A 13266-nucleotide genomic window follows, 5' to 3' on the forward strand; every position below is an offset into this window, starting at 1 on the left:
GTAGTATAGTAGTATAATAGTATAGTAGTATAGTAGTATAGTAGTACCATAGTAGTATAGTAGTATAGTAGTGTAATAGTATAGTAGTACAGTAGTATAGTAGTACCGTAGTAGTATAGTAGTATAATAGTATAGTAGTTATTATTAGTATAGTAGTACAGTAGTAGTATAGTAGTATATAGTATAGTAGTACCGTAGTACCGTAGTACAGTAGTATAATAGTATAGTAGTAGTAGTACAGTAGTACCGTAGTAGTATAGTAGTATAATAGTATAGTAGTACCGTAGTAGTATAGTAGTATAGTAGTACAGTAGTATAGTAGTACCACTAGTACCATAGTAGTATAGTAGTATAGTAGTATAATAGTATAGTAGTACAGTAGTATATTAGTACTGTAGTAGTATAGTAGTATAATAGTATAATAGTATAGTACAGTAGTATAGTAGTACCGTAGTAGTATAGTAGTATAATAGTATAGTAGTACAGTAGTACAGTAGTACCGTAGTAGTATAGTAGTATAGTAGTATAGTAGTACAGTAGTATAGTAGTACCGTAGTAGTATAGTAGTGTAGTAGTATAATAGTATAGTAGTACAGTAGTACAATAGTATAGAGTAGTAGTATAATAGTATATAGTAGTAGTATAATAGTATAGTAGTAGTAGTATAATAGTATAGTAGTACAGTAGTATAATAGTATAGTAGTACAGGTAGTAGTACAGTAGTAACGTAGTAGTATAGTAGTACAGTAGTAGTACAGTGTAACGTAGTAGTATAGTAGTACATAGTATAGTAGTAGTATAATAGTATAGTAGTACAGTAGTAGTACAGTAGTACAGTAGTAACGTAGTAGTATAGTAGTACAGTAGTACAATAGTATAGTAGTAGTATAGTAGTACAATAGTAGTACAGCAGTGTAGTAGTATAGTAGTATAGTAGTAGTATAGTAGTACAATAGTAGTAGTACTGTAGTACTGTAGTACAGTAGTATAGTAGTATAGTAGTACAGTAGTACAGTAGTATAGTGTATAGTAGTATAGTAGTATAGTAGTATAGTAGTACAGTAGTACAGTTATAATAGTAGTATAGCAGTATAGTAGTATAGTAGTATAATAGTAGTATAGTAGTTAGTATAGTAGTACAGTATATAGTAGTATAGTGGTATAGTAGTAGTATACAGTAGTTGTTCAGTAGTAGTTCAGTAGTATAGTAGGCTTACCAGGTTGTTGGCGTCATAAACTATGATCTCTCCGATGGGTGGAGCTGCCTGGGTAGGCCAGGTAGGAGTTGGAATGGTTGATGGAACAGAGCACACAGACCTGAACAGAAGAAAAATACTTTATTGATCCATTTTCCTTTCAGTCCACAGAAAGACAGCTTCTGCTTTTCCCAACCCATCAGAAAGACATAGAGCAGACACACTGGTTTGGGAAACACCGTTCTGTAGGTAGACTGTATATAGTGTGTTTACCTGAGGGGTTGGAGGGCGTGCTGAGTAGGGGTCTTCAGCAGCTTCATGTCTTTGATGTTGTGTATGTAGACTGACTCCTCCAGACACACCACCAGCCTCTACAGGAGGGGAGAGAGAGAGAGAGAGAGAGAGAGAGAGAGAGAGAGAGAGAGAGAGAGAGAGAGAGAGAGAGAGAGAGAGAGAGAGAGAGAGACAGAGAGAGAGAGAGAGAGAGAGAGAGAGAGAGAGAGGGAGAGAGACAGAGAGAGAGAGAGAGAGAGAGAGAGAGAGAGAGAGAGAGAGAGAGAAGAGAGAGAGAGAGAGAAGAGAGAGGAGAGAGAGAGAGACAGAGAGAGAGAGAGAGAGAGAGAGAGAGAGAGAGAGAGAGAGAGACAGAGAGAGGGAGAGAGAGAGAGAGAGAGAGAGAGAGAGAGAGAGAGAGAGAGTTAAGTTCCTGTTGAAACATTGTCATTTAGTAAGAGACCTACATATCTGTCCATGCATATCTGCGTCTATCCATGTATGTATGCGTGTCCAATCTACTGTACCTGTCTGTTGAGTCTGACAGAGAGGACGTGGTTACTGTAGTTCTATTACCTGTCTGTTGAGTCTGACAGAGAGGACGTGGTTACTGTAGTTCTATTACCTGTCTGTTGAGTCTGACAGAGAGGACGTGGTTACTGTAGTTCTATTACCTGTCTGTTGAGTCTGACAGAGAGGACGTGGTTACTGTAGCTGTAGTTGCAGATCTCCGTTCCCTTCTTGAAGTGGTAGACGTTCATACGTCGGGGCATGGAGAGACTAACCACCACCACCAGACTGCTGGAGAACAACCGCTCAACGATGTACACGTCTGGGGTCTCTGATGGGGGAGAGCAAGGGTGACACAGGGGAATGGGGGGAGCCTGGTATTAGTGTCCAGGGGGGCTGAGGTAGCCTGGTATTAGTGTCCTGGGGGGCTGAGGTAGCCTGGTATTAGTGTCCTGGGGGGCTGAGGTAGCCTGGTATTAGTGTCCTGGGGGGCTGAGGTAGCCTGGTATTAGTGTCCTGGGGGGCTGAGGTAGCCTGGTATTAGTGTCCTGGGGGGCTGAGGTAGCCTGGTATTAGTGTCCTGGGGGGCTGAGGTAGCCTGGTATTAGTGTCCTGGGGGGCTGAGGTAGCCTGGTATTAGTGTCCTGGGGGGCTGAGGTAGCCTGGTATTAGTGTCCTGGGGGGCTGAGGTAGCCTGGTATTAGTGTCCTGGGGGGCTGAGGTAGCCTGGTATTAGTGTCCTGGGGGGCTGAGGTAGCCTGGTATTAGTGTCCTGGGGGGCTGAGGTAGCCTGGTATTAGTGTCCTGGGGGGCTGAGGTAGCCTGGTATTAGTGTCCTGGGGGGCTAAGGTATCCTGGTATTAGTGTCCTGGGGGGCTGAGGTAGCCTGGTATTAGTGTCCTGGGGGGCTGAGGTAGCCTGGTATTAGTGTCCTGGGGGGCTGTGGTAGCCTGTTATTAGTGTCCTGGGGGGCTGAGGTAGCCTGGTATTAGTGTCCTGGGGGGCTGAGGTAGCCTGGTATTAGTGTCCTGGGGGGCTGAGGTAGCCTGGTATTAGTGTCCTGGGGGGCTGAGGTAGCCTGGTATTAGTGTCCTGGGGGGCTGAGGTAGCCTGGTATTAGTGTCCTGGGGGGCTGAGGTATCCTGGTATTAGTGTCCTGGGGGGCTGAGGTAGCCTGGTATTAGTGTCCTGGGGGGCTGAGGTAGCCTGGTATTAGTGTCCTGGGGGGCTGAGGTAGCCTGGTATTAGTGTCCTGGGGGGCTGAGGTAGCCTGGTATTAGTGTCCTGGGGGGCTGAGGTAGCCTGGTATTAGTGTCCTGGGGGGCTGAGGTAGCCTGGTATTAGTGTCCTGGGGGGCTGTGGTAGCCTGGTTTTAGTGTCCTGGGGGGCTGAGGTAGCCTGGTATTAGTGTCCTGGGGGGCTGAGGTAGCCTGGTATTAGTGTCCTGGGGGGCTGAGGTAGCCTGGTATTAGTGTCCTGGGGGGCTGAGGTAGCCTGGTATTAGTGTCCTGGGGGGCTGAGGTAGCCTGGTATTAGTGTCCTGGGGGGCTGAGGTAGCCTGGTATTAGTGTCCTGGGGGGCTGAGGTAGCCTGGTATTAGTGTCCTGGGGGGCTGAGGTAGCCTGGTATTAGTGTCCTGGGGGGCTGAGGTAGCCTGGTATTAGTGTCCTGGGGGGCTGAGGTAGCCTGGTATTAGTGTCCTGGGGGGCTGTGGTAGCCTGGTATTAGTGTCCTGGGGGGCTGAGGTAGCCTGGTATTAGTGTCCTGGGGGGCTGAGGTAGCCTGGTATTAGTGTCCTGGGGGGCTGAGGTAGCCTGGTATTAGTGTCCTGGGGGGCTGAGGTAGCCTGGTATTAGTGTCCTGGGGGGCTGAGGTAGCCTGGTATTAGTGTCCTGGGGGGCTGAGGTAGCCTGGTATTAGTGTCCTGGGGGGCTGAGGTAGCCTGGTATTAGTGTCCTGGGGGGCTGAGGTAGCCTGGTATTAGTGTCCTGGGGGGCTAAGGTATCCTGGTATTAGTGTCCTGGGGGGCTGAGGTAGCCTGGTATTAGTGTCCTGGGGGGCTGAGGTAGCCTGGTATTAGTGTCCTGGGGGGCTGTGGTAGCCTGTTATTAGTGTCCTGGGGGGCTGAGGTAGCCTGGTATTAGTGTCCTGGGGGGCTGAGGTAGCCTGGTATTAGTGTCCTGGGGGGCTGAGGTAGCCTGGTATTAGTGTCCTGGGGGGCTGAGGTAGCCTGGTATTAGTGTCCTGGGGGGCTGAGGTAGCCTGGTATTAGTGTCCTGGGGGGCTGAGGTATCCTGGTATTAGTGTCCTGGGGGGCTGAGGTAGCCTGGTATTAGTGTCCTGGGGGGCTGAGGTAGCCTGGTATTAGTGTCCTGGGGGGCTGAGGTAGCCTGGTATTAGTGTCCTGGGGGGCTGAGGTAGCCTGGTATTAGTGTCCTGGGGGGCTGAGGTAGCCTGGTATTAGTGTCCTGGGGGGCTGAGGTAGCCTGGTATTAGTGTCCTGGGGGGCTGTGGTAGCCTGGTTTTAGTGTCCTGGGGGGCTGAGGTAGCCTGGTATTAGTGTCCTGGGGGGCTGAGGTAGCCTGGTATTAGTGTCCTGGGGGGCTGAGGTAGCCTGGTATTAGTGTCCTGGGGGGCTGAGGTAGCCTGGTATTAGTGTCCTGGGGGGCTGAGGTAGCCTGGTATTAGTGTCCTGGGGGGCTGAGGTAGCCTGGTATTAGTGTCCTGGGGGGCTGAGGTAGCCTGGTATTAGTGTCCTGGGGGGCTGAGGTAGCCTGGTATTAGTGTCCTGCCATGGTTGGTTTCTATCTCCACACCGTATCACTGTGTCTGTCTGCCAGTAATAATGAACTGAGCAGTAAATGACCAGAGACTGGTGGCTAGTGAAGTGATCCATCTATCCACTGTTGTCTGTAAACCAGTTATCAGTCTACACACAGTGTCTGCAACCCAAATTACACCCTATTGCCTATATAGTGCACTACTTTTGACTAGGGGCCATAGGGCTCTATGTATTTGGAACACAGCCAGTGATTCACCACAAGGAAGTAGACTAACAGAGAATTACCCATCACTGGAAGAGGACTGCCAATGAATTTCCCTGTAACTGACACTAATGCCCAGAGAAAGGCTGGACAGAACTAGAATGAGATCCTATATATGGGCTGAACAATGCTACAGCTTGGCAGAGCAGAGTACTGTATAAGTCAGAGCCTTGAAGGGAGATCATATCAGATCCCACTACAGCGCCTTCGGAAAGGATTCAGACCCCTTGACTCTTTCCACATTTTGTTATGTTACAGCCTTATTCTAAAATGGATTAAATTGTTTTTTTCCCCCTCATAAATCTACACACAATAACCCATAATGACAAAGCAAAAACTTGTTGTTAGAAAATTTAGCTAATTTATAAATAAATATATAAACGGAAATATCACATATACATAAGTATTCAGACCCTTTACTCAGTACTTTGTTGAAGCACCTTTGGCAGCGATTACAGCATCAAGTATTTTTAGGTATGACACTACAAGCTTGGCACACCTGCATTTGGGGAGTTTCTCCCATTCTTCTCTGCAGATCCTCTCAAGCTCTGTCAGGTTGGATGGGGAGCGTTGCTGTACAGCTATTTTCAGGTCTCTCCAGAGATGTTTGATCGGGTTCAAGTCCGAGCTCTGGCTGGGCCACTCAAGGACATTCAGAAACTTATCCTGAAGCCACTCCTGCGTTGACTTGGCTGTATGCTTAGGGTCGTTGTCCTGTTGGAAGGTGAACCTTCGCCCCAGTCTGAGGTCCTGAGCGCTCTGGAGCAGGTTTTCATCAAGGATCGCTCTGTACTTTGCTCTGTTCATCTTTGCCTCGTACCTCATTAGTCTCCCAGTCCCTGTCGCTGAAAAACATCCCCACAGCATGATGCTGCCACCACCATGCTTCACCGTAGGGATGGTGTCAGGTTTCCTCCAGACGTGGCGCTTGGCATTCAGGCCAAAGAGTTCAATCTTGGTTTCATCAAACCAGAGAATCTTGTTTCTCATGGTCTGAGAGTCTTTAGGTGCCTTTTGGCAAACTCCAAGCGGGCTGTCATGTGCCTTTTACTGAGGAGTGGCTTCCGTCTGGCCACTCTACTATAAAGGCCTGATTGGTGGAGTGTTGCAGAGACGGTTGTCCTTCTGGAAGGTTCTCCCATCTCCACAGAGGAACTCTAGAGCTCTGTCAGAGTGACCATCGATTTCTTGGTCACCTCCCTGACCAAGGCCCTTCTCCCCCGATTGCTCAATTTGGCCGGGAGGCCAGCTCTAGGAAGAGTCTTGGTGGTTTCAAACTTTTTCCATTTAAGAATGATGGAGGCCACTGTGTTCATGGGGACCTTCAATGCTGCAGAATTTTTTTGGTACCCTTCCCCAGATCTGTGCTTCGACACAATCCTGTCTCTGAGCTCTACGGACAATTCCTTTGACCTCATGGCTTGGTTCTTGCTTTGACATGCACTGTCAACTGTGGGACCTTATATAGACAGGTGTGTGCCTTTCAAAAGCATGTCCAATCAATTGAATTTACCAAAGGTGGACTCCAATCAAGTTGTAGAAACATCTCAAGGATGATCAATGGAAACAGGATGCACCTGAGCTCAATTTCGAGTCTCATGGCAAAGGGTCTGAATACTTATGTAAATAAGGTATTTCAGTTGTTTATTTCTAAAAACCTGTTTTCACTTTTTCATTATGGGGTATTGTGTGTAGATTGCTGATGATTTTTATTTATTTAATCCATTTTAGAACAAGGCCGTAACATAACAAAATGTGGAAAAAGTCAAGGGGTATGAATACTTTCCTAAGGCACTGTACAAGGCTCTGGTAAAGGAGTCATAGAGTACAGGCAGCCTATCAGAGAGAGACAGAGGTGTTGGAACTAAGTCTAGTCTAGGGGAAGGTTTTTTTTGGGGACGGGTTCTAGGGGAAGGGGTTTGATTGGGACGGGTTCGTTTGGGACGGGGATTAGGGTAAGGGGTTTGTTTGGGACAGGGTCTAGGGGTGTGTTTGGGACGGGGCTATACTAACCGCTCTCGTAGATGCAGTCCAGTTTGTCCACTGAGGTCACAGAGAACAGCTTATAGCCTGTCTTGGTTCCCACTGCCAATGACCTGGGAACACACCACACACACACACACACACACACACACACACACACACACACACACACAACAACAACAACATACAGAGGTTGACAAGAGGTTGATAAACACATATATAATATTATAAGTCAATGTGTGACTAGTTTCTTCATGAGTATTACAGTGTGCACACACACACACACACACAACGAGCAGAGGTAGATAAGTAAAAAATACATTGAACTTGCTACGGTAAAAACATGTCAATGAAGTGTGACTCATCTCATGCACACCAGACTTTGCTCTCAAGGCTTTTTATAGGCATTGTTTATTTTGGGGATTCCAGAACCCCAAACATTTACTTTGTTTTAAAGTTTGCTGCAAGGACTTTTGATAAAGGGACAAAAACATAGAATTTGAAAGTTGAAAGTGTGACTCTTTACTCATGTAAACTCTATGTTCTCCATCCATTCTGGGCAGGAGGGAATTTCCCCAAACTACATGACTGAAATATCATTTTCAGTTTCTGTTAAACATGATATTGCCTATGGAGTACTGATGTGCTTGAACTTGCTCATTATCATTTTGCATAGCCAGTCCAAATACAAAGTAAGTATTGCACACACACTCTCTCCCATTCTCTCGCTCTCTCACTCTCTTTTTCTCACTCACTCTCTCCACACACACTGTATAGTCATCATGTTTCCAAACTGATGCAACATTTCTGAGAGAACTGATAAAACTGCCCACACAAACACACACGTCCTATCTGATACTGAGTCACACAGGTCTAATACACACGTCCTATCTGATACTGAGTCACACAGGTCTAATACACACGTCCTATCTGATACTGAGTCACACAGGTCTAATACACACGTCCTATCTGATACTGAGTCACACAGGTCTAATACACACGTCCTATCTGATACTGAGTCACACAGGTCTAACACACACGTCCTATCTGATACGAAGTAACACAGGTCTAATACACACGTCCTATCTGATACTGAGTCACACAGGTCTAATACACACGTCCTATCTGATACTGAGTCACACAGGTCTAATACACACGTCCTATCTGATACTGAGTCACACAGGTCTAATACACACGTCCTATCTGATACTGAGTAACACAGGTCTAATACACACGTCCTATCTGATACTGAGTCACACAGGTCTAATACACACGTCCTATCTGATACTGAGTAACACAGGTCTAATACACACGTCCTATCTGATACTGAGTCACACAGGTCTAATACACACGTCCTATCTGATACTGAGTCACACAGGTCTAACACACACGTCCTATCTGATACGAAGTAACACAGGTCTAATACACACGTCCTATCTGATACTGAGTCACACAGGTCTAATACACACGTCCTATCTGATACTGAGTAACACAGGTCTAATACACACGTCCTATCTGATACTGAGTCACACAGGTCTAATACACACGTCCTATCTGATACTGAGTAACACAGGTCTAACACACACGTCCTATCTGATACTGAGGCCACTCCAGGACCTTAATGTGCTTCTTCTTGAGCCACTCCTTTGTTGCCTTGGCCGTGTGTTTTGGGTCATTGTCATGCTGGAATACTTATCCACAACCCATTTTCAATGCCCTGGCTGAGGGAAGGAGGTTCTCACCCAAGATTTGACGGTACATGGCCCCGTCCATCGTCCCTTTGATGCGGTGAAGTTGTCTTGTCCCCTTAGCAGAAAAACACCCCCAAAGCATAATGTTTCCACCTCCATGTTTGACGGTGGGGATGGTGTTCTTGGGGTCATAGGCAGCATTCCTCCTCCTCCAAACACGGCGAGTTGAGTTGATGCCAAAGAGCTCGATTTTGGTCTCATCTGACCACAACACTTTCACCCAGTTCTCCTCTGAATCATTCAGATGTTCATTGGCAAACTTCAGACGGCCCTGTATATGTGCTTTCTTGAGTAGGGGGACCTTGCGGGCGCTGCAGGATTTCAGTCCTTCACGGCGTAGTGTGTTACCAATTGTTTTCTTGGTGACTATGGTCCCAGCTGCCTTGAGATCCTTGACAAGATCCTCCCGTGTAGTTCTGGGCTGATTCCTCACCGTTCTCATGATCATTGCAACTCCACGAGGTGAGATCTTGCATGGAGCCCCAGGCCGAGGGAAATTGACAGTTATTTTGCGTTTCTTCCATTTGCGAATATTCGTACCAACTGTTGTCACCTTCTCACCAAGCTGCTTGGCGATGGTCTTGTAGCCCATTCCAGCCTTGTGTAGGTCTACAATCTTGTCCCTGACATCCTTGGAGAGCTCTTTGGTCTTGGCCATGGTGGAGAGTTTGGAATCTGATTTATTGTTTCCTTCTGTGGACAGGTGCCTTTTATACAGGTAACAAGCTGAGATTAGGAGCACTCCCTTTAAGACTGTGCTCCTAATCTCAGCTCGTTACCTGTATAAAAGACACCTGGGAGCCAGAAATCTTTCTGATTGAGAGGGGGTCAAATACTTATTTCCCTCATTAAAATGCAAATCAATTTATAACATTTTTGACATGCGTTTTTCTGGATTTTTGTTGTTGTTATTCTGTCTCTCACTGTTCAAATAAACCTACCATTAAAATTATAGACTGATCCTTTCTTAAGGATAATTTTTCCCCTCACTGTACAGGGGGTGCCGGTACAGAGTCAATGTGCGGGGGCACAGGTTAGTCGAGGTAATTGAGGTAATATGTACATGTAGGTAGAGTTATTAAAGTGACTATGCATAGATAATAAACAGAGAGAGGGGGGGGGGGGGGGGAGCGCAATGCAAATAGTCTGGGTAGCAATTTCATTAGATGTTCAGGAGTCTTATGGCTTGGGGGTAGAAGCTGTTTAGAAGCCTCTTGGACCTAGACTTGGCGCTCCGGTACCGCTTGCTATGCGGTAGCAGAGAGAACAGTCTAGGACTAGGGTGGCTGGAGTCTTTGACAATTTTTAGGGCCTTCCTCTGACACCGCCTGGTATAGAGGTCCTGGATGGCAGGAAGCTTGGCCCCAGTGATGTACTGGGCCTTACGCACTACCCTCTGTAGTGCCTTGCGGTCGGAGGCCAAGCAGTTGCCATACCAGGCAGTGATGCAACCAGTCAGGATGCTCTCGATGGTGCAGCTGTAGAACCTTTTGAGGATCTGAGGACCCATGCCAAATCTTTTCAGTCTCCTGAGGGGGAATAGGTTTTGTCGTGCCCTCTTCACGACTGTCTTGGTGTGCTTGGACCATGTTAGTTTGTTGGTGATGTGGACACCAAGGAACTTGAAGCTCTCAACCTGATCCAAACACAACAGGACAGGACAACAGGTCTACTCTGTTCTGCATTCCTTCATCAGATAAACAGTCTCCTGTTCAAGGTGTGTTACCTAGTACCTAGCCTACGACAGAAGCTATGGACAGGTTGTGAGAATTCTCTCCACAGTGCCAGCCAGCCACATATCAGGTGAGCAGGCGATCTGAAAGTTAGGCTGCGTCCCCAAATAACACCCTATTCCCTACATAGTGCTCTATAGGCCCTGGTCAAAACTAGTGCACTACATAGAGAATATGATGCCATTTGGGATAGCGCTCTGTTCATGAAAAGTAGTTGAGCTTGGCGATTCAAGCCTTCTCAGTTAGTGCTTACATTAGGCAAAGGAACTCTCTCTCTCTCGTCTCAATCTCTTATTTTAGTGAGATTATTATTATTATACTAGTTTATTACTGTGTTGGTCCAGTCCTATGCCCCACTTTAAAATGAAGACATTGAGAAAGGGATCAATAGATTTCTATTTTCTATTAGCGTGTATAACAGGAGTGCTTTTGAAGTCCTGTTGTTCTGCCTCCAGAACGGTTCCATCCACTGTTGGCAACACTCTCCGTCTTTCTCATCAGTAGCCTTGGCTGAAGAGTTTCACTCCGAGCTTTCAAAGCTTTTTTAGAATAAATCCTGTGGTTTAGGGTTGAAGCATAATTAGTGTATTTGGTTCAGATGACTGTGAACAGCCCTTTCTGATTATATAGCCGCTATGTATAATTCTATAACATCTATGGGCTATTTAATTAGGATTTTAGGACCTCACGATTAAAGGGAAATATGCGATTAAAGGGAAATATGTTTTAAGATTGCATCACCATGATATCATACTAACAGGTATATTTATCCATAGCTTATCTTATAGAAAATGACAAGGACATTTGCAGAGAGAGCATTCTGTTGTCGGCGACCAGCCCAACAGGCAGCGGGTTCGGAGGCGCTTACGTGGAGTCCTGGTTGAAAGAGGCGCAGCCAAGCCCCGCCAGATCCGTCCCCGGCCCGGCTCCCGGTTCACCCGGTCCGCCAGGACCGTCTGCTCCCTCTCCCGTCTCCATCCCGATTCCCAGCGACCTCTTTCCCTCCCTCCGCCCTGGATCGGAGGCCTGGGATCGGTTTTGCCTCTTAGCACGATAGCGTCGGATTGAGGATCCAGCTGAGAAGAAATCTCGATCGCCTTTTCAACAATAAACCGATCTAATCATAGGCCTGCGTGTTTTGAACTCCGTATTTCCGGTGTTTTTAGAATCCAAATCTGAGTTCCATAAATGTTCTTAGTTGTTACAGGAGAGATCAGACACTCTGGAGAAAGAAGAAGGGGAAAAACCGAAGCAAAACAAGAACAGCTGACAGCTTGTTGCGTCACTCGGATTTCCAGTCGCAGTTGGCTAAAAGCGAAATTCAATGTTGTCGTCGGCTCGATTCTGATTGGTCAGGTGCATAGAGAATGATAGAGGCCTGTAGTGGCCAAAGTATATTTTAGCATTGGCAGCGCCAGAGAGGAAGACGCAAAGCAAGAGGTTTTACTCCGCCCAAAAAATCCTGGTTCGAATCCAGGCTCTGTCATAGCCGGCCGCGACCGGGAGACCAATGGGGCGGCGCGCAATTGGCCCAGCGTCCTCCAGGGTAGGGGAGGGAATGGCCGGCAGGGATGTAGCTCAGTTGATAGAGCATGGCGTTTGCAACGCCAGGGTTGTGGGTTTGATTCCCACAGGGGGTATGAAAAAAAAATAATGTATGCATTAACTGTAAGTCGCTCTGGATAAGAGCGTCTGCTAAATGACTAAAATGTAAATGTATAGATAGAGGACTCAGATAGAGGACTCATCGTGGATATAACCCATTTTAGCATAGACATTGGCATTGAGGGCATCCACCATTTAAAGTAGTCAACTGGGTGGGGATTCCTATGAGTTGGGAGCAATCAGCCAATGAAGAAGAATAACATTGACTACTTTAAAATGGAGATAGCCTCATTGGTGCTGCCCATGCTGTCACAGATGCTATAAACAAATCAAGTTTTATTTGTCACATATTTCGTAAACAATAAGTGTAGACTGACAGTGAAATGCTTACTTACGGGCCCATCCCAACAATACAGAGAGAAAAATAGAAAAATAATAGAAAGATAATAACCGTAGAAATAAATACACAATGAGTAACGATAACTTGGCTTTATACACGGGGTACCTGTACCGAGTCGATGTGCAGGGGTACGAGGTAATGGAGGTAGATATGTACATATAGGCAGCAGCGTATGTGATGAGTCAAAAGAGTTGCAAAGAAGGGTCAATGCAGATAGTCCGGGTAGCTATTTGGTTAACTATTTAGCATTCTTATGGCTTGGGAGTAGAAGCTGTTCAGGGTCCTGTTGGTTCCAGACTTGGTGCATCGGTACTGCTTGCTGTGAGGTATTAGAGAGAACAGTCTATGACTTGGGTGGCTGGAGTCTTTGACCATTTTTAGGGCCTTCCTCTGACACCGCCATGTATAGAGGTCCTGGATGGCAGGGAGCTCTGCCCCAGTGATGTACTGGGCCGTACGCACTACCCTCTGTAGCGCCTTACGGTTGGATGCCAAGCAGTTGTCATATCAAGTGGTGATGTATGCAGCGATTCAAGATGCCCTCAATGGTGCCGCTGTAGAGCTTTTTGAGGATCTGAGGGATCAATGTCAGCTCCTTCGTTTTGCTGACATTGAGGGAGAGGTTGTTGTCCTGGCACCACACTGCTAGGTCACTGTCCTCCCTATAGGCTGTCTCATCGTCGTCGTTGATCAGGCCTACCACCGTTGTGTTGTCGGCAAACTTAATGATGGTGTTGGAGTCGTGCATGGCCACGCAGTCGTGGGTGAACA

General features: G+C 46.7%; 1 pseudogene across 1 annotated transcript in view; it reads right to left on the minus strand.

Annotated features, from left to right (window-relative positions):
* Positions 1-11764, minus strand: part of LOC311103768 (WD repeat domain phosphoinositide-interacting protein 1-like) — a 22791-nt pseudogene extending 11027 nt beyond the window's left edge. Inside the window, exons 1-5 of the transcript in view lie at positions 11359-11764; positions 7037-7119; positions 2144-2310; positions 1470-1567; positions 1218-1317 (exon numbers count right to left, since the gene is read on the minus strand). The product of the transcript in view is annotated as a WD repeat domain phosphoinositide-interacting protein 1-like (transcript). The remainder of the gene's footprint in view (positions 1-1217; positions 1318-1469; positions 1568-2143; positions 2311-7036; positions 7120-11358) is intronic.
* Between the last annotated feature and the right edge of the window lie 1502 nt (positions 11765-13266).

The sequence above is a fragment of the Coregonus lavaretus genome (genome assembly GCF_964263955.1).
Source record: "Coregonus lavaretus genome assembly, chromosome: 28".
Lineage (NCBI taxonomy): Eukaryota > Metazoa > Chordata > Actinopteri > Salmoniformes > Salmonidae > Coregonus > Coregonus lavaretus.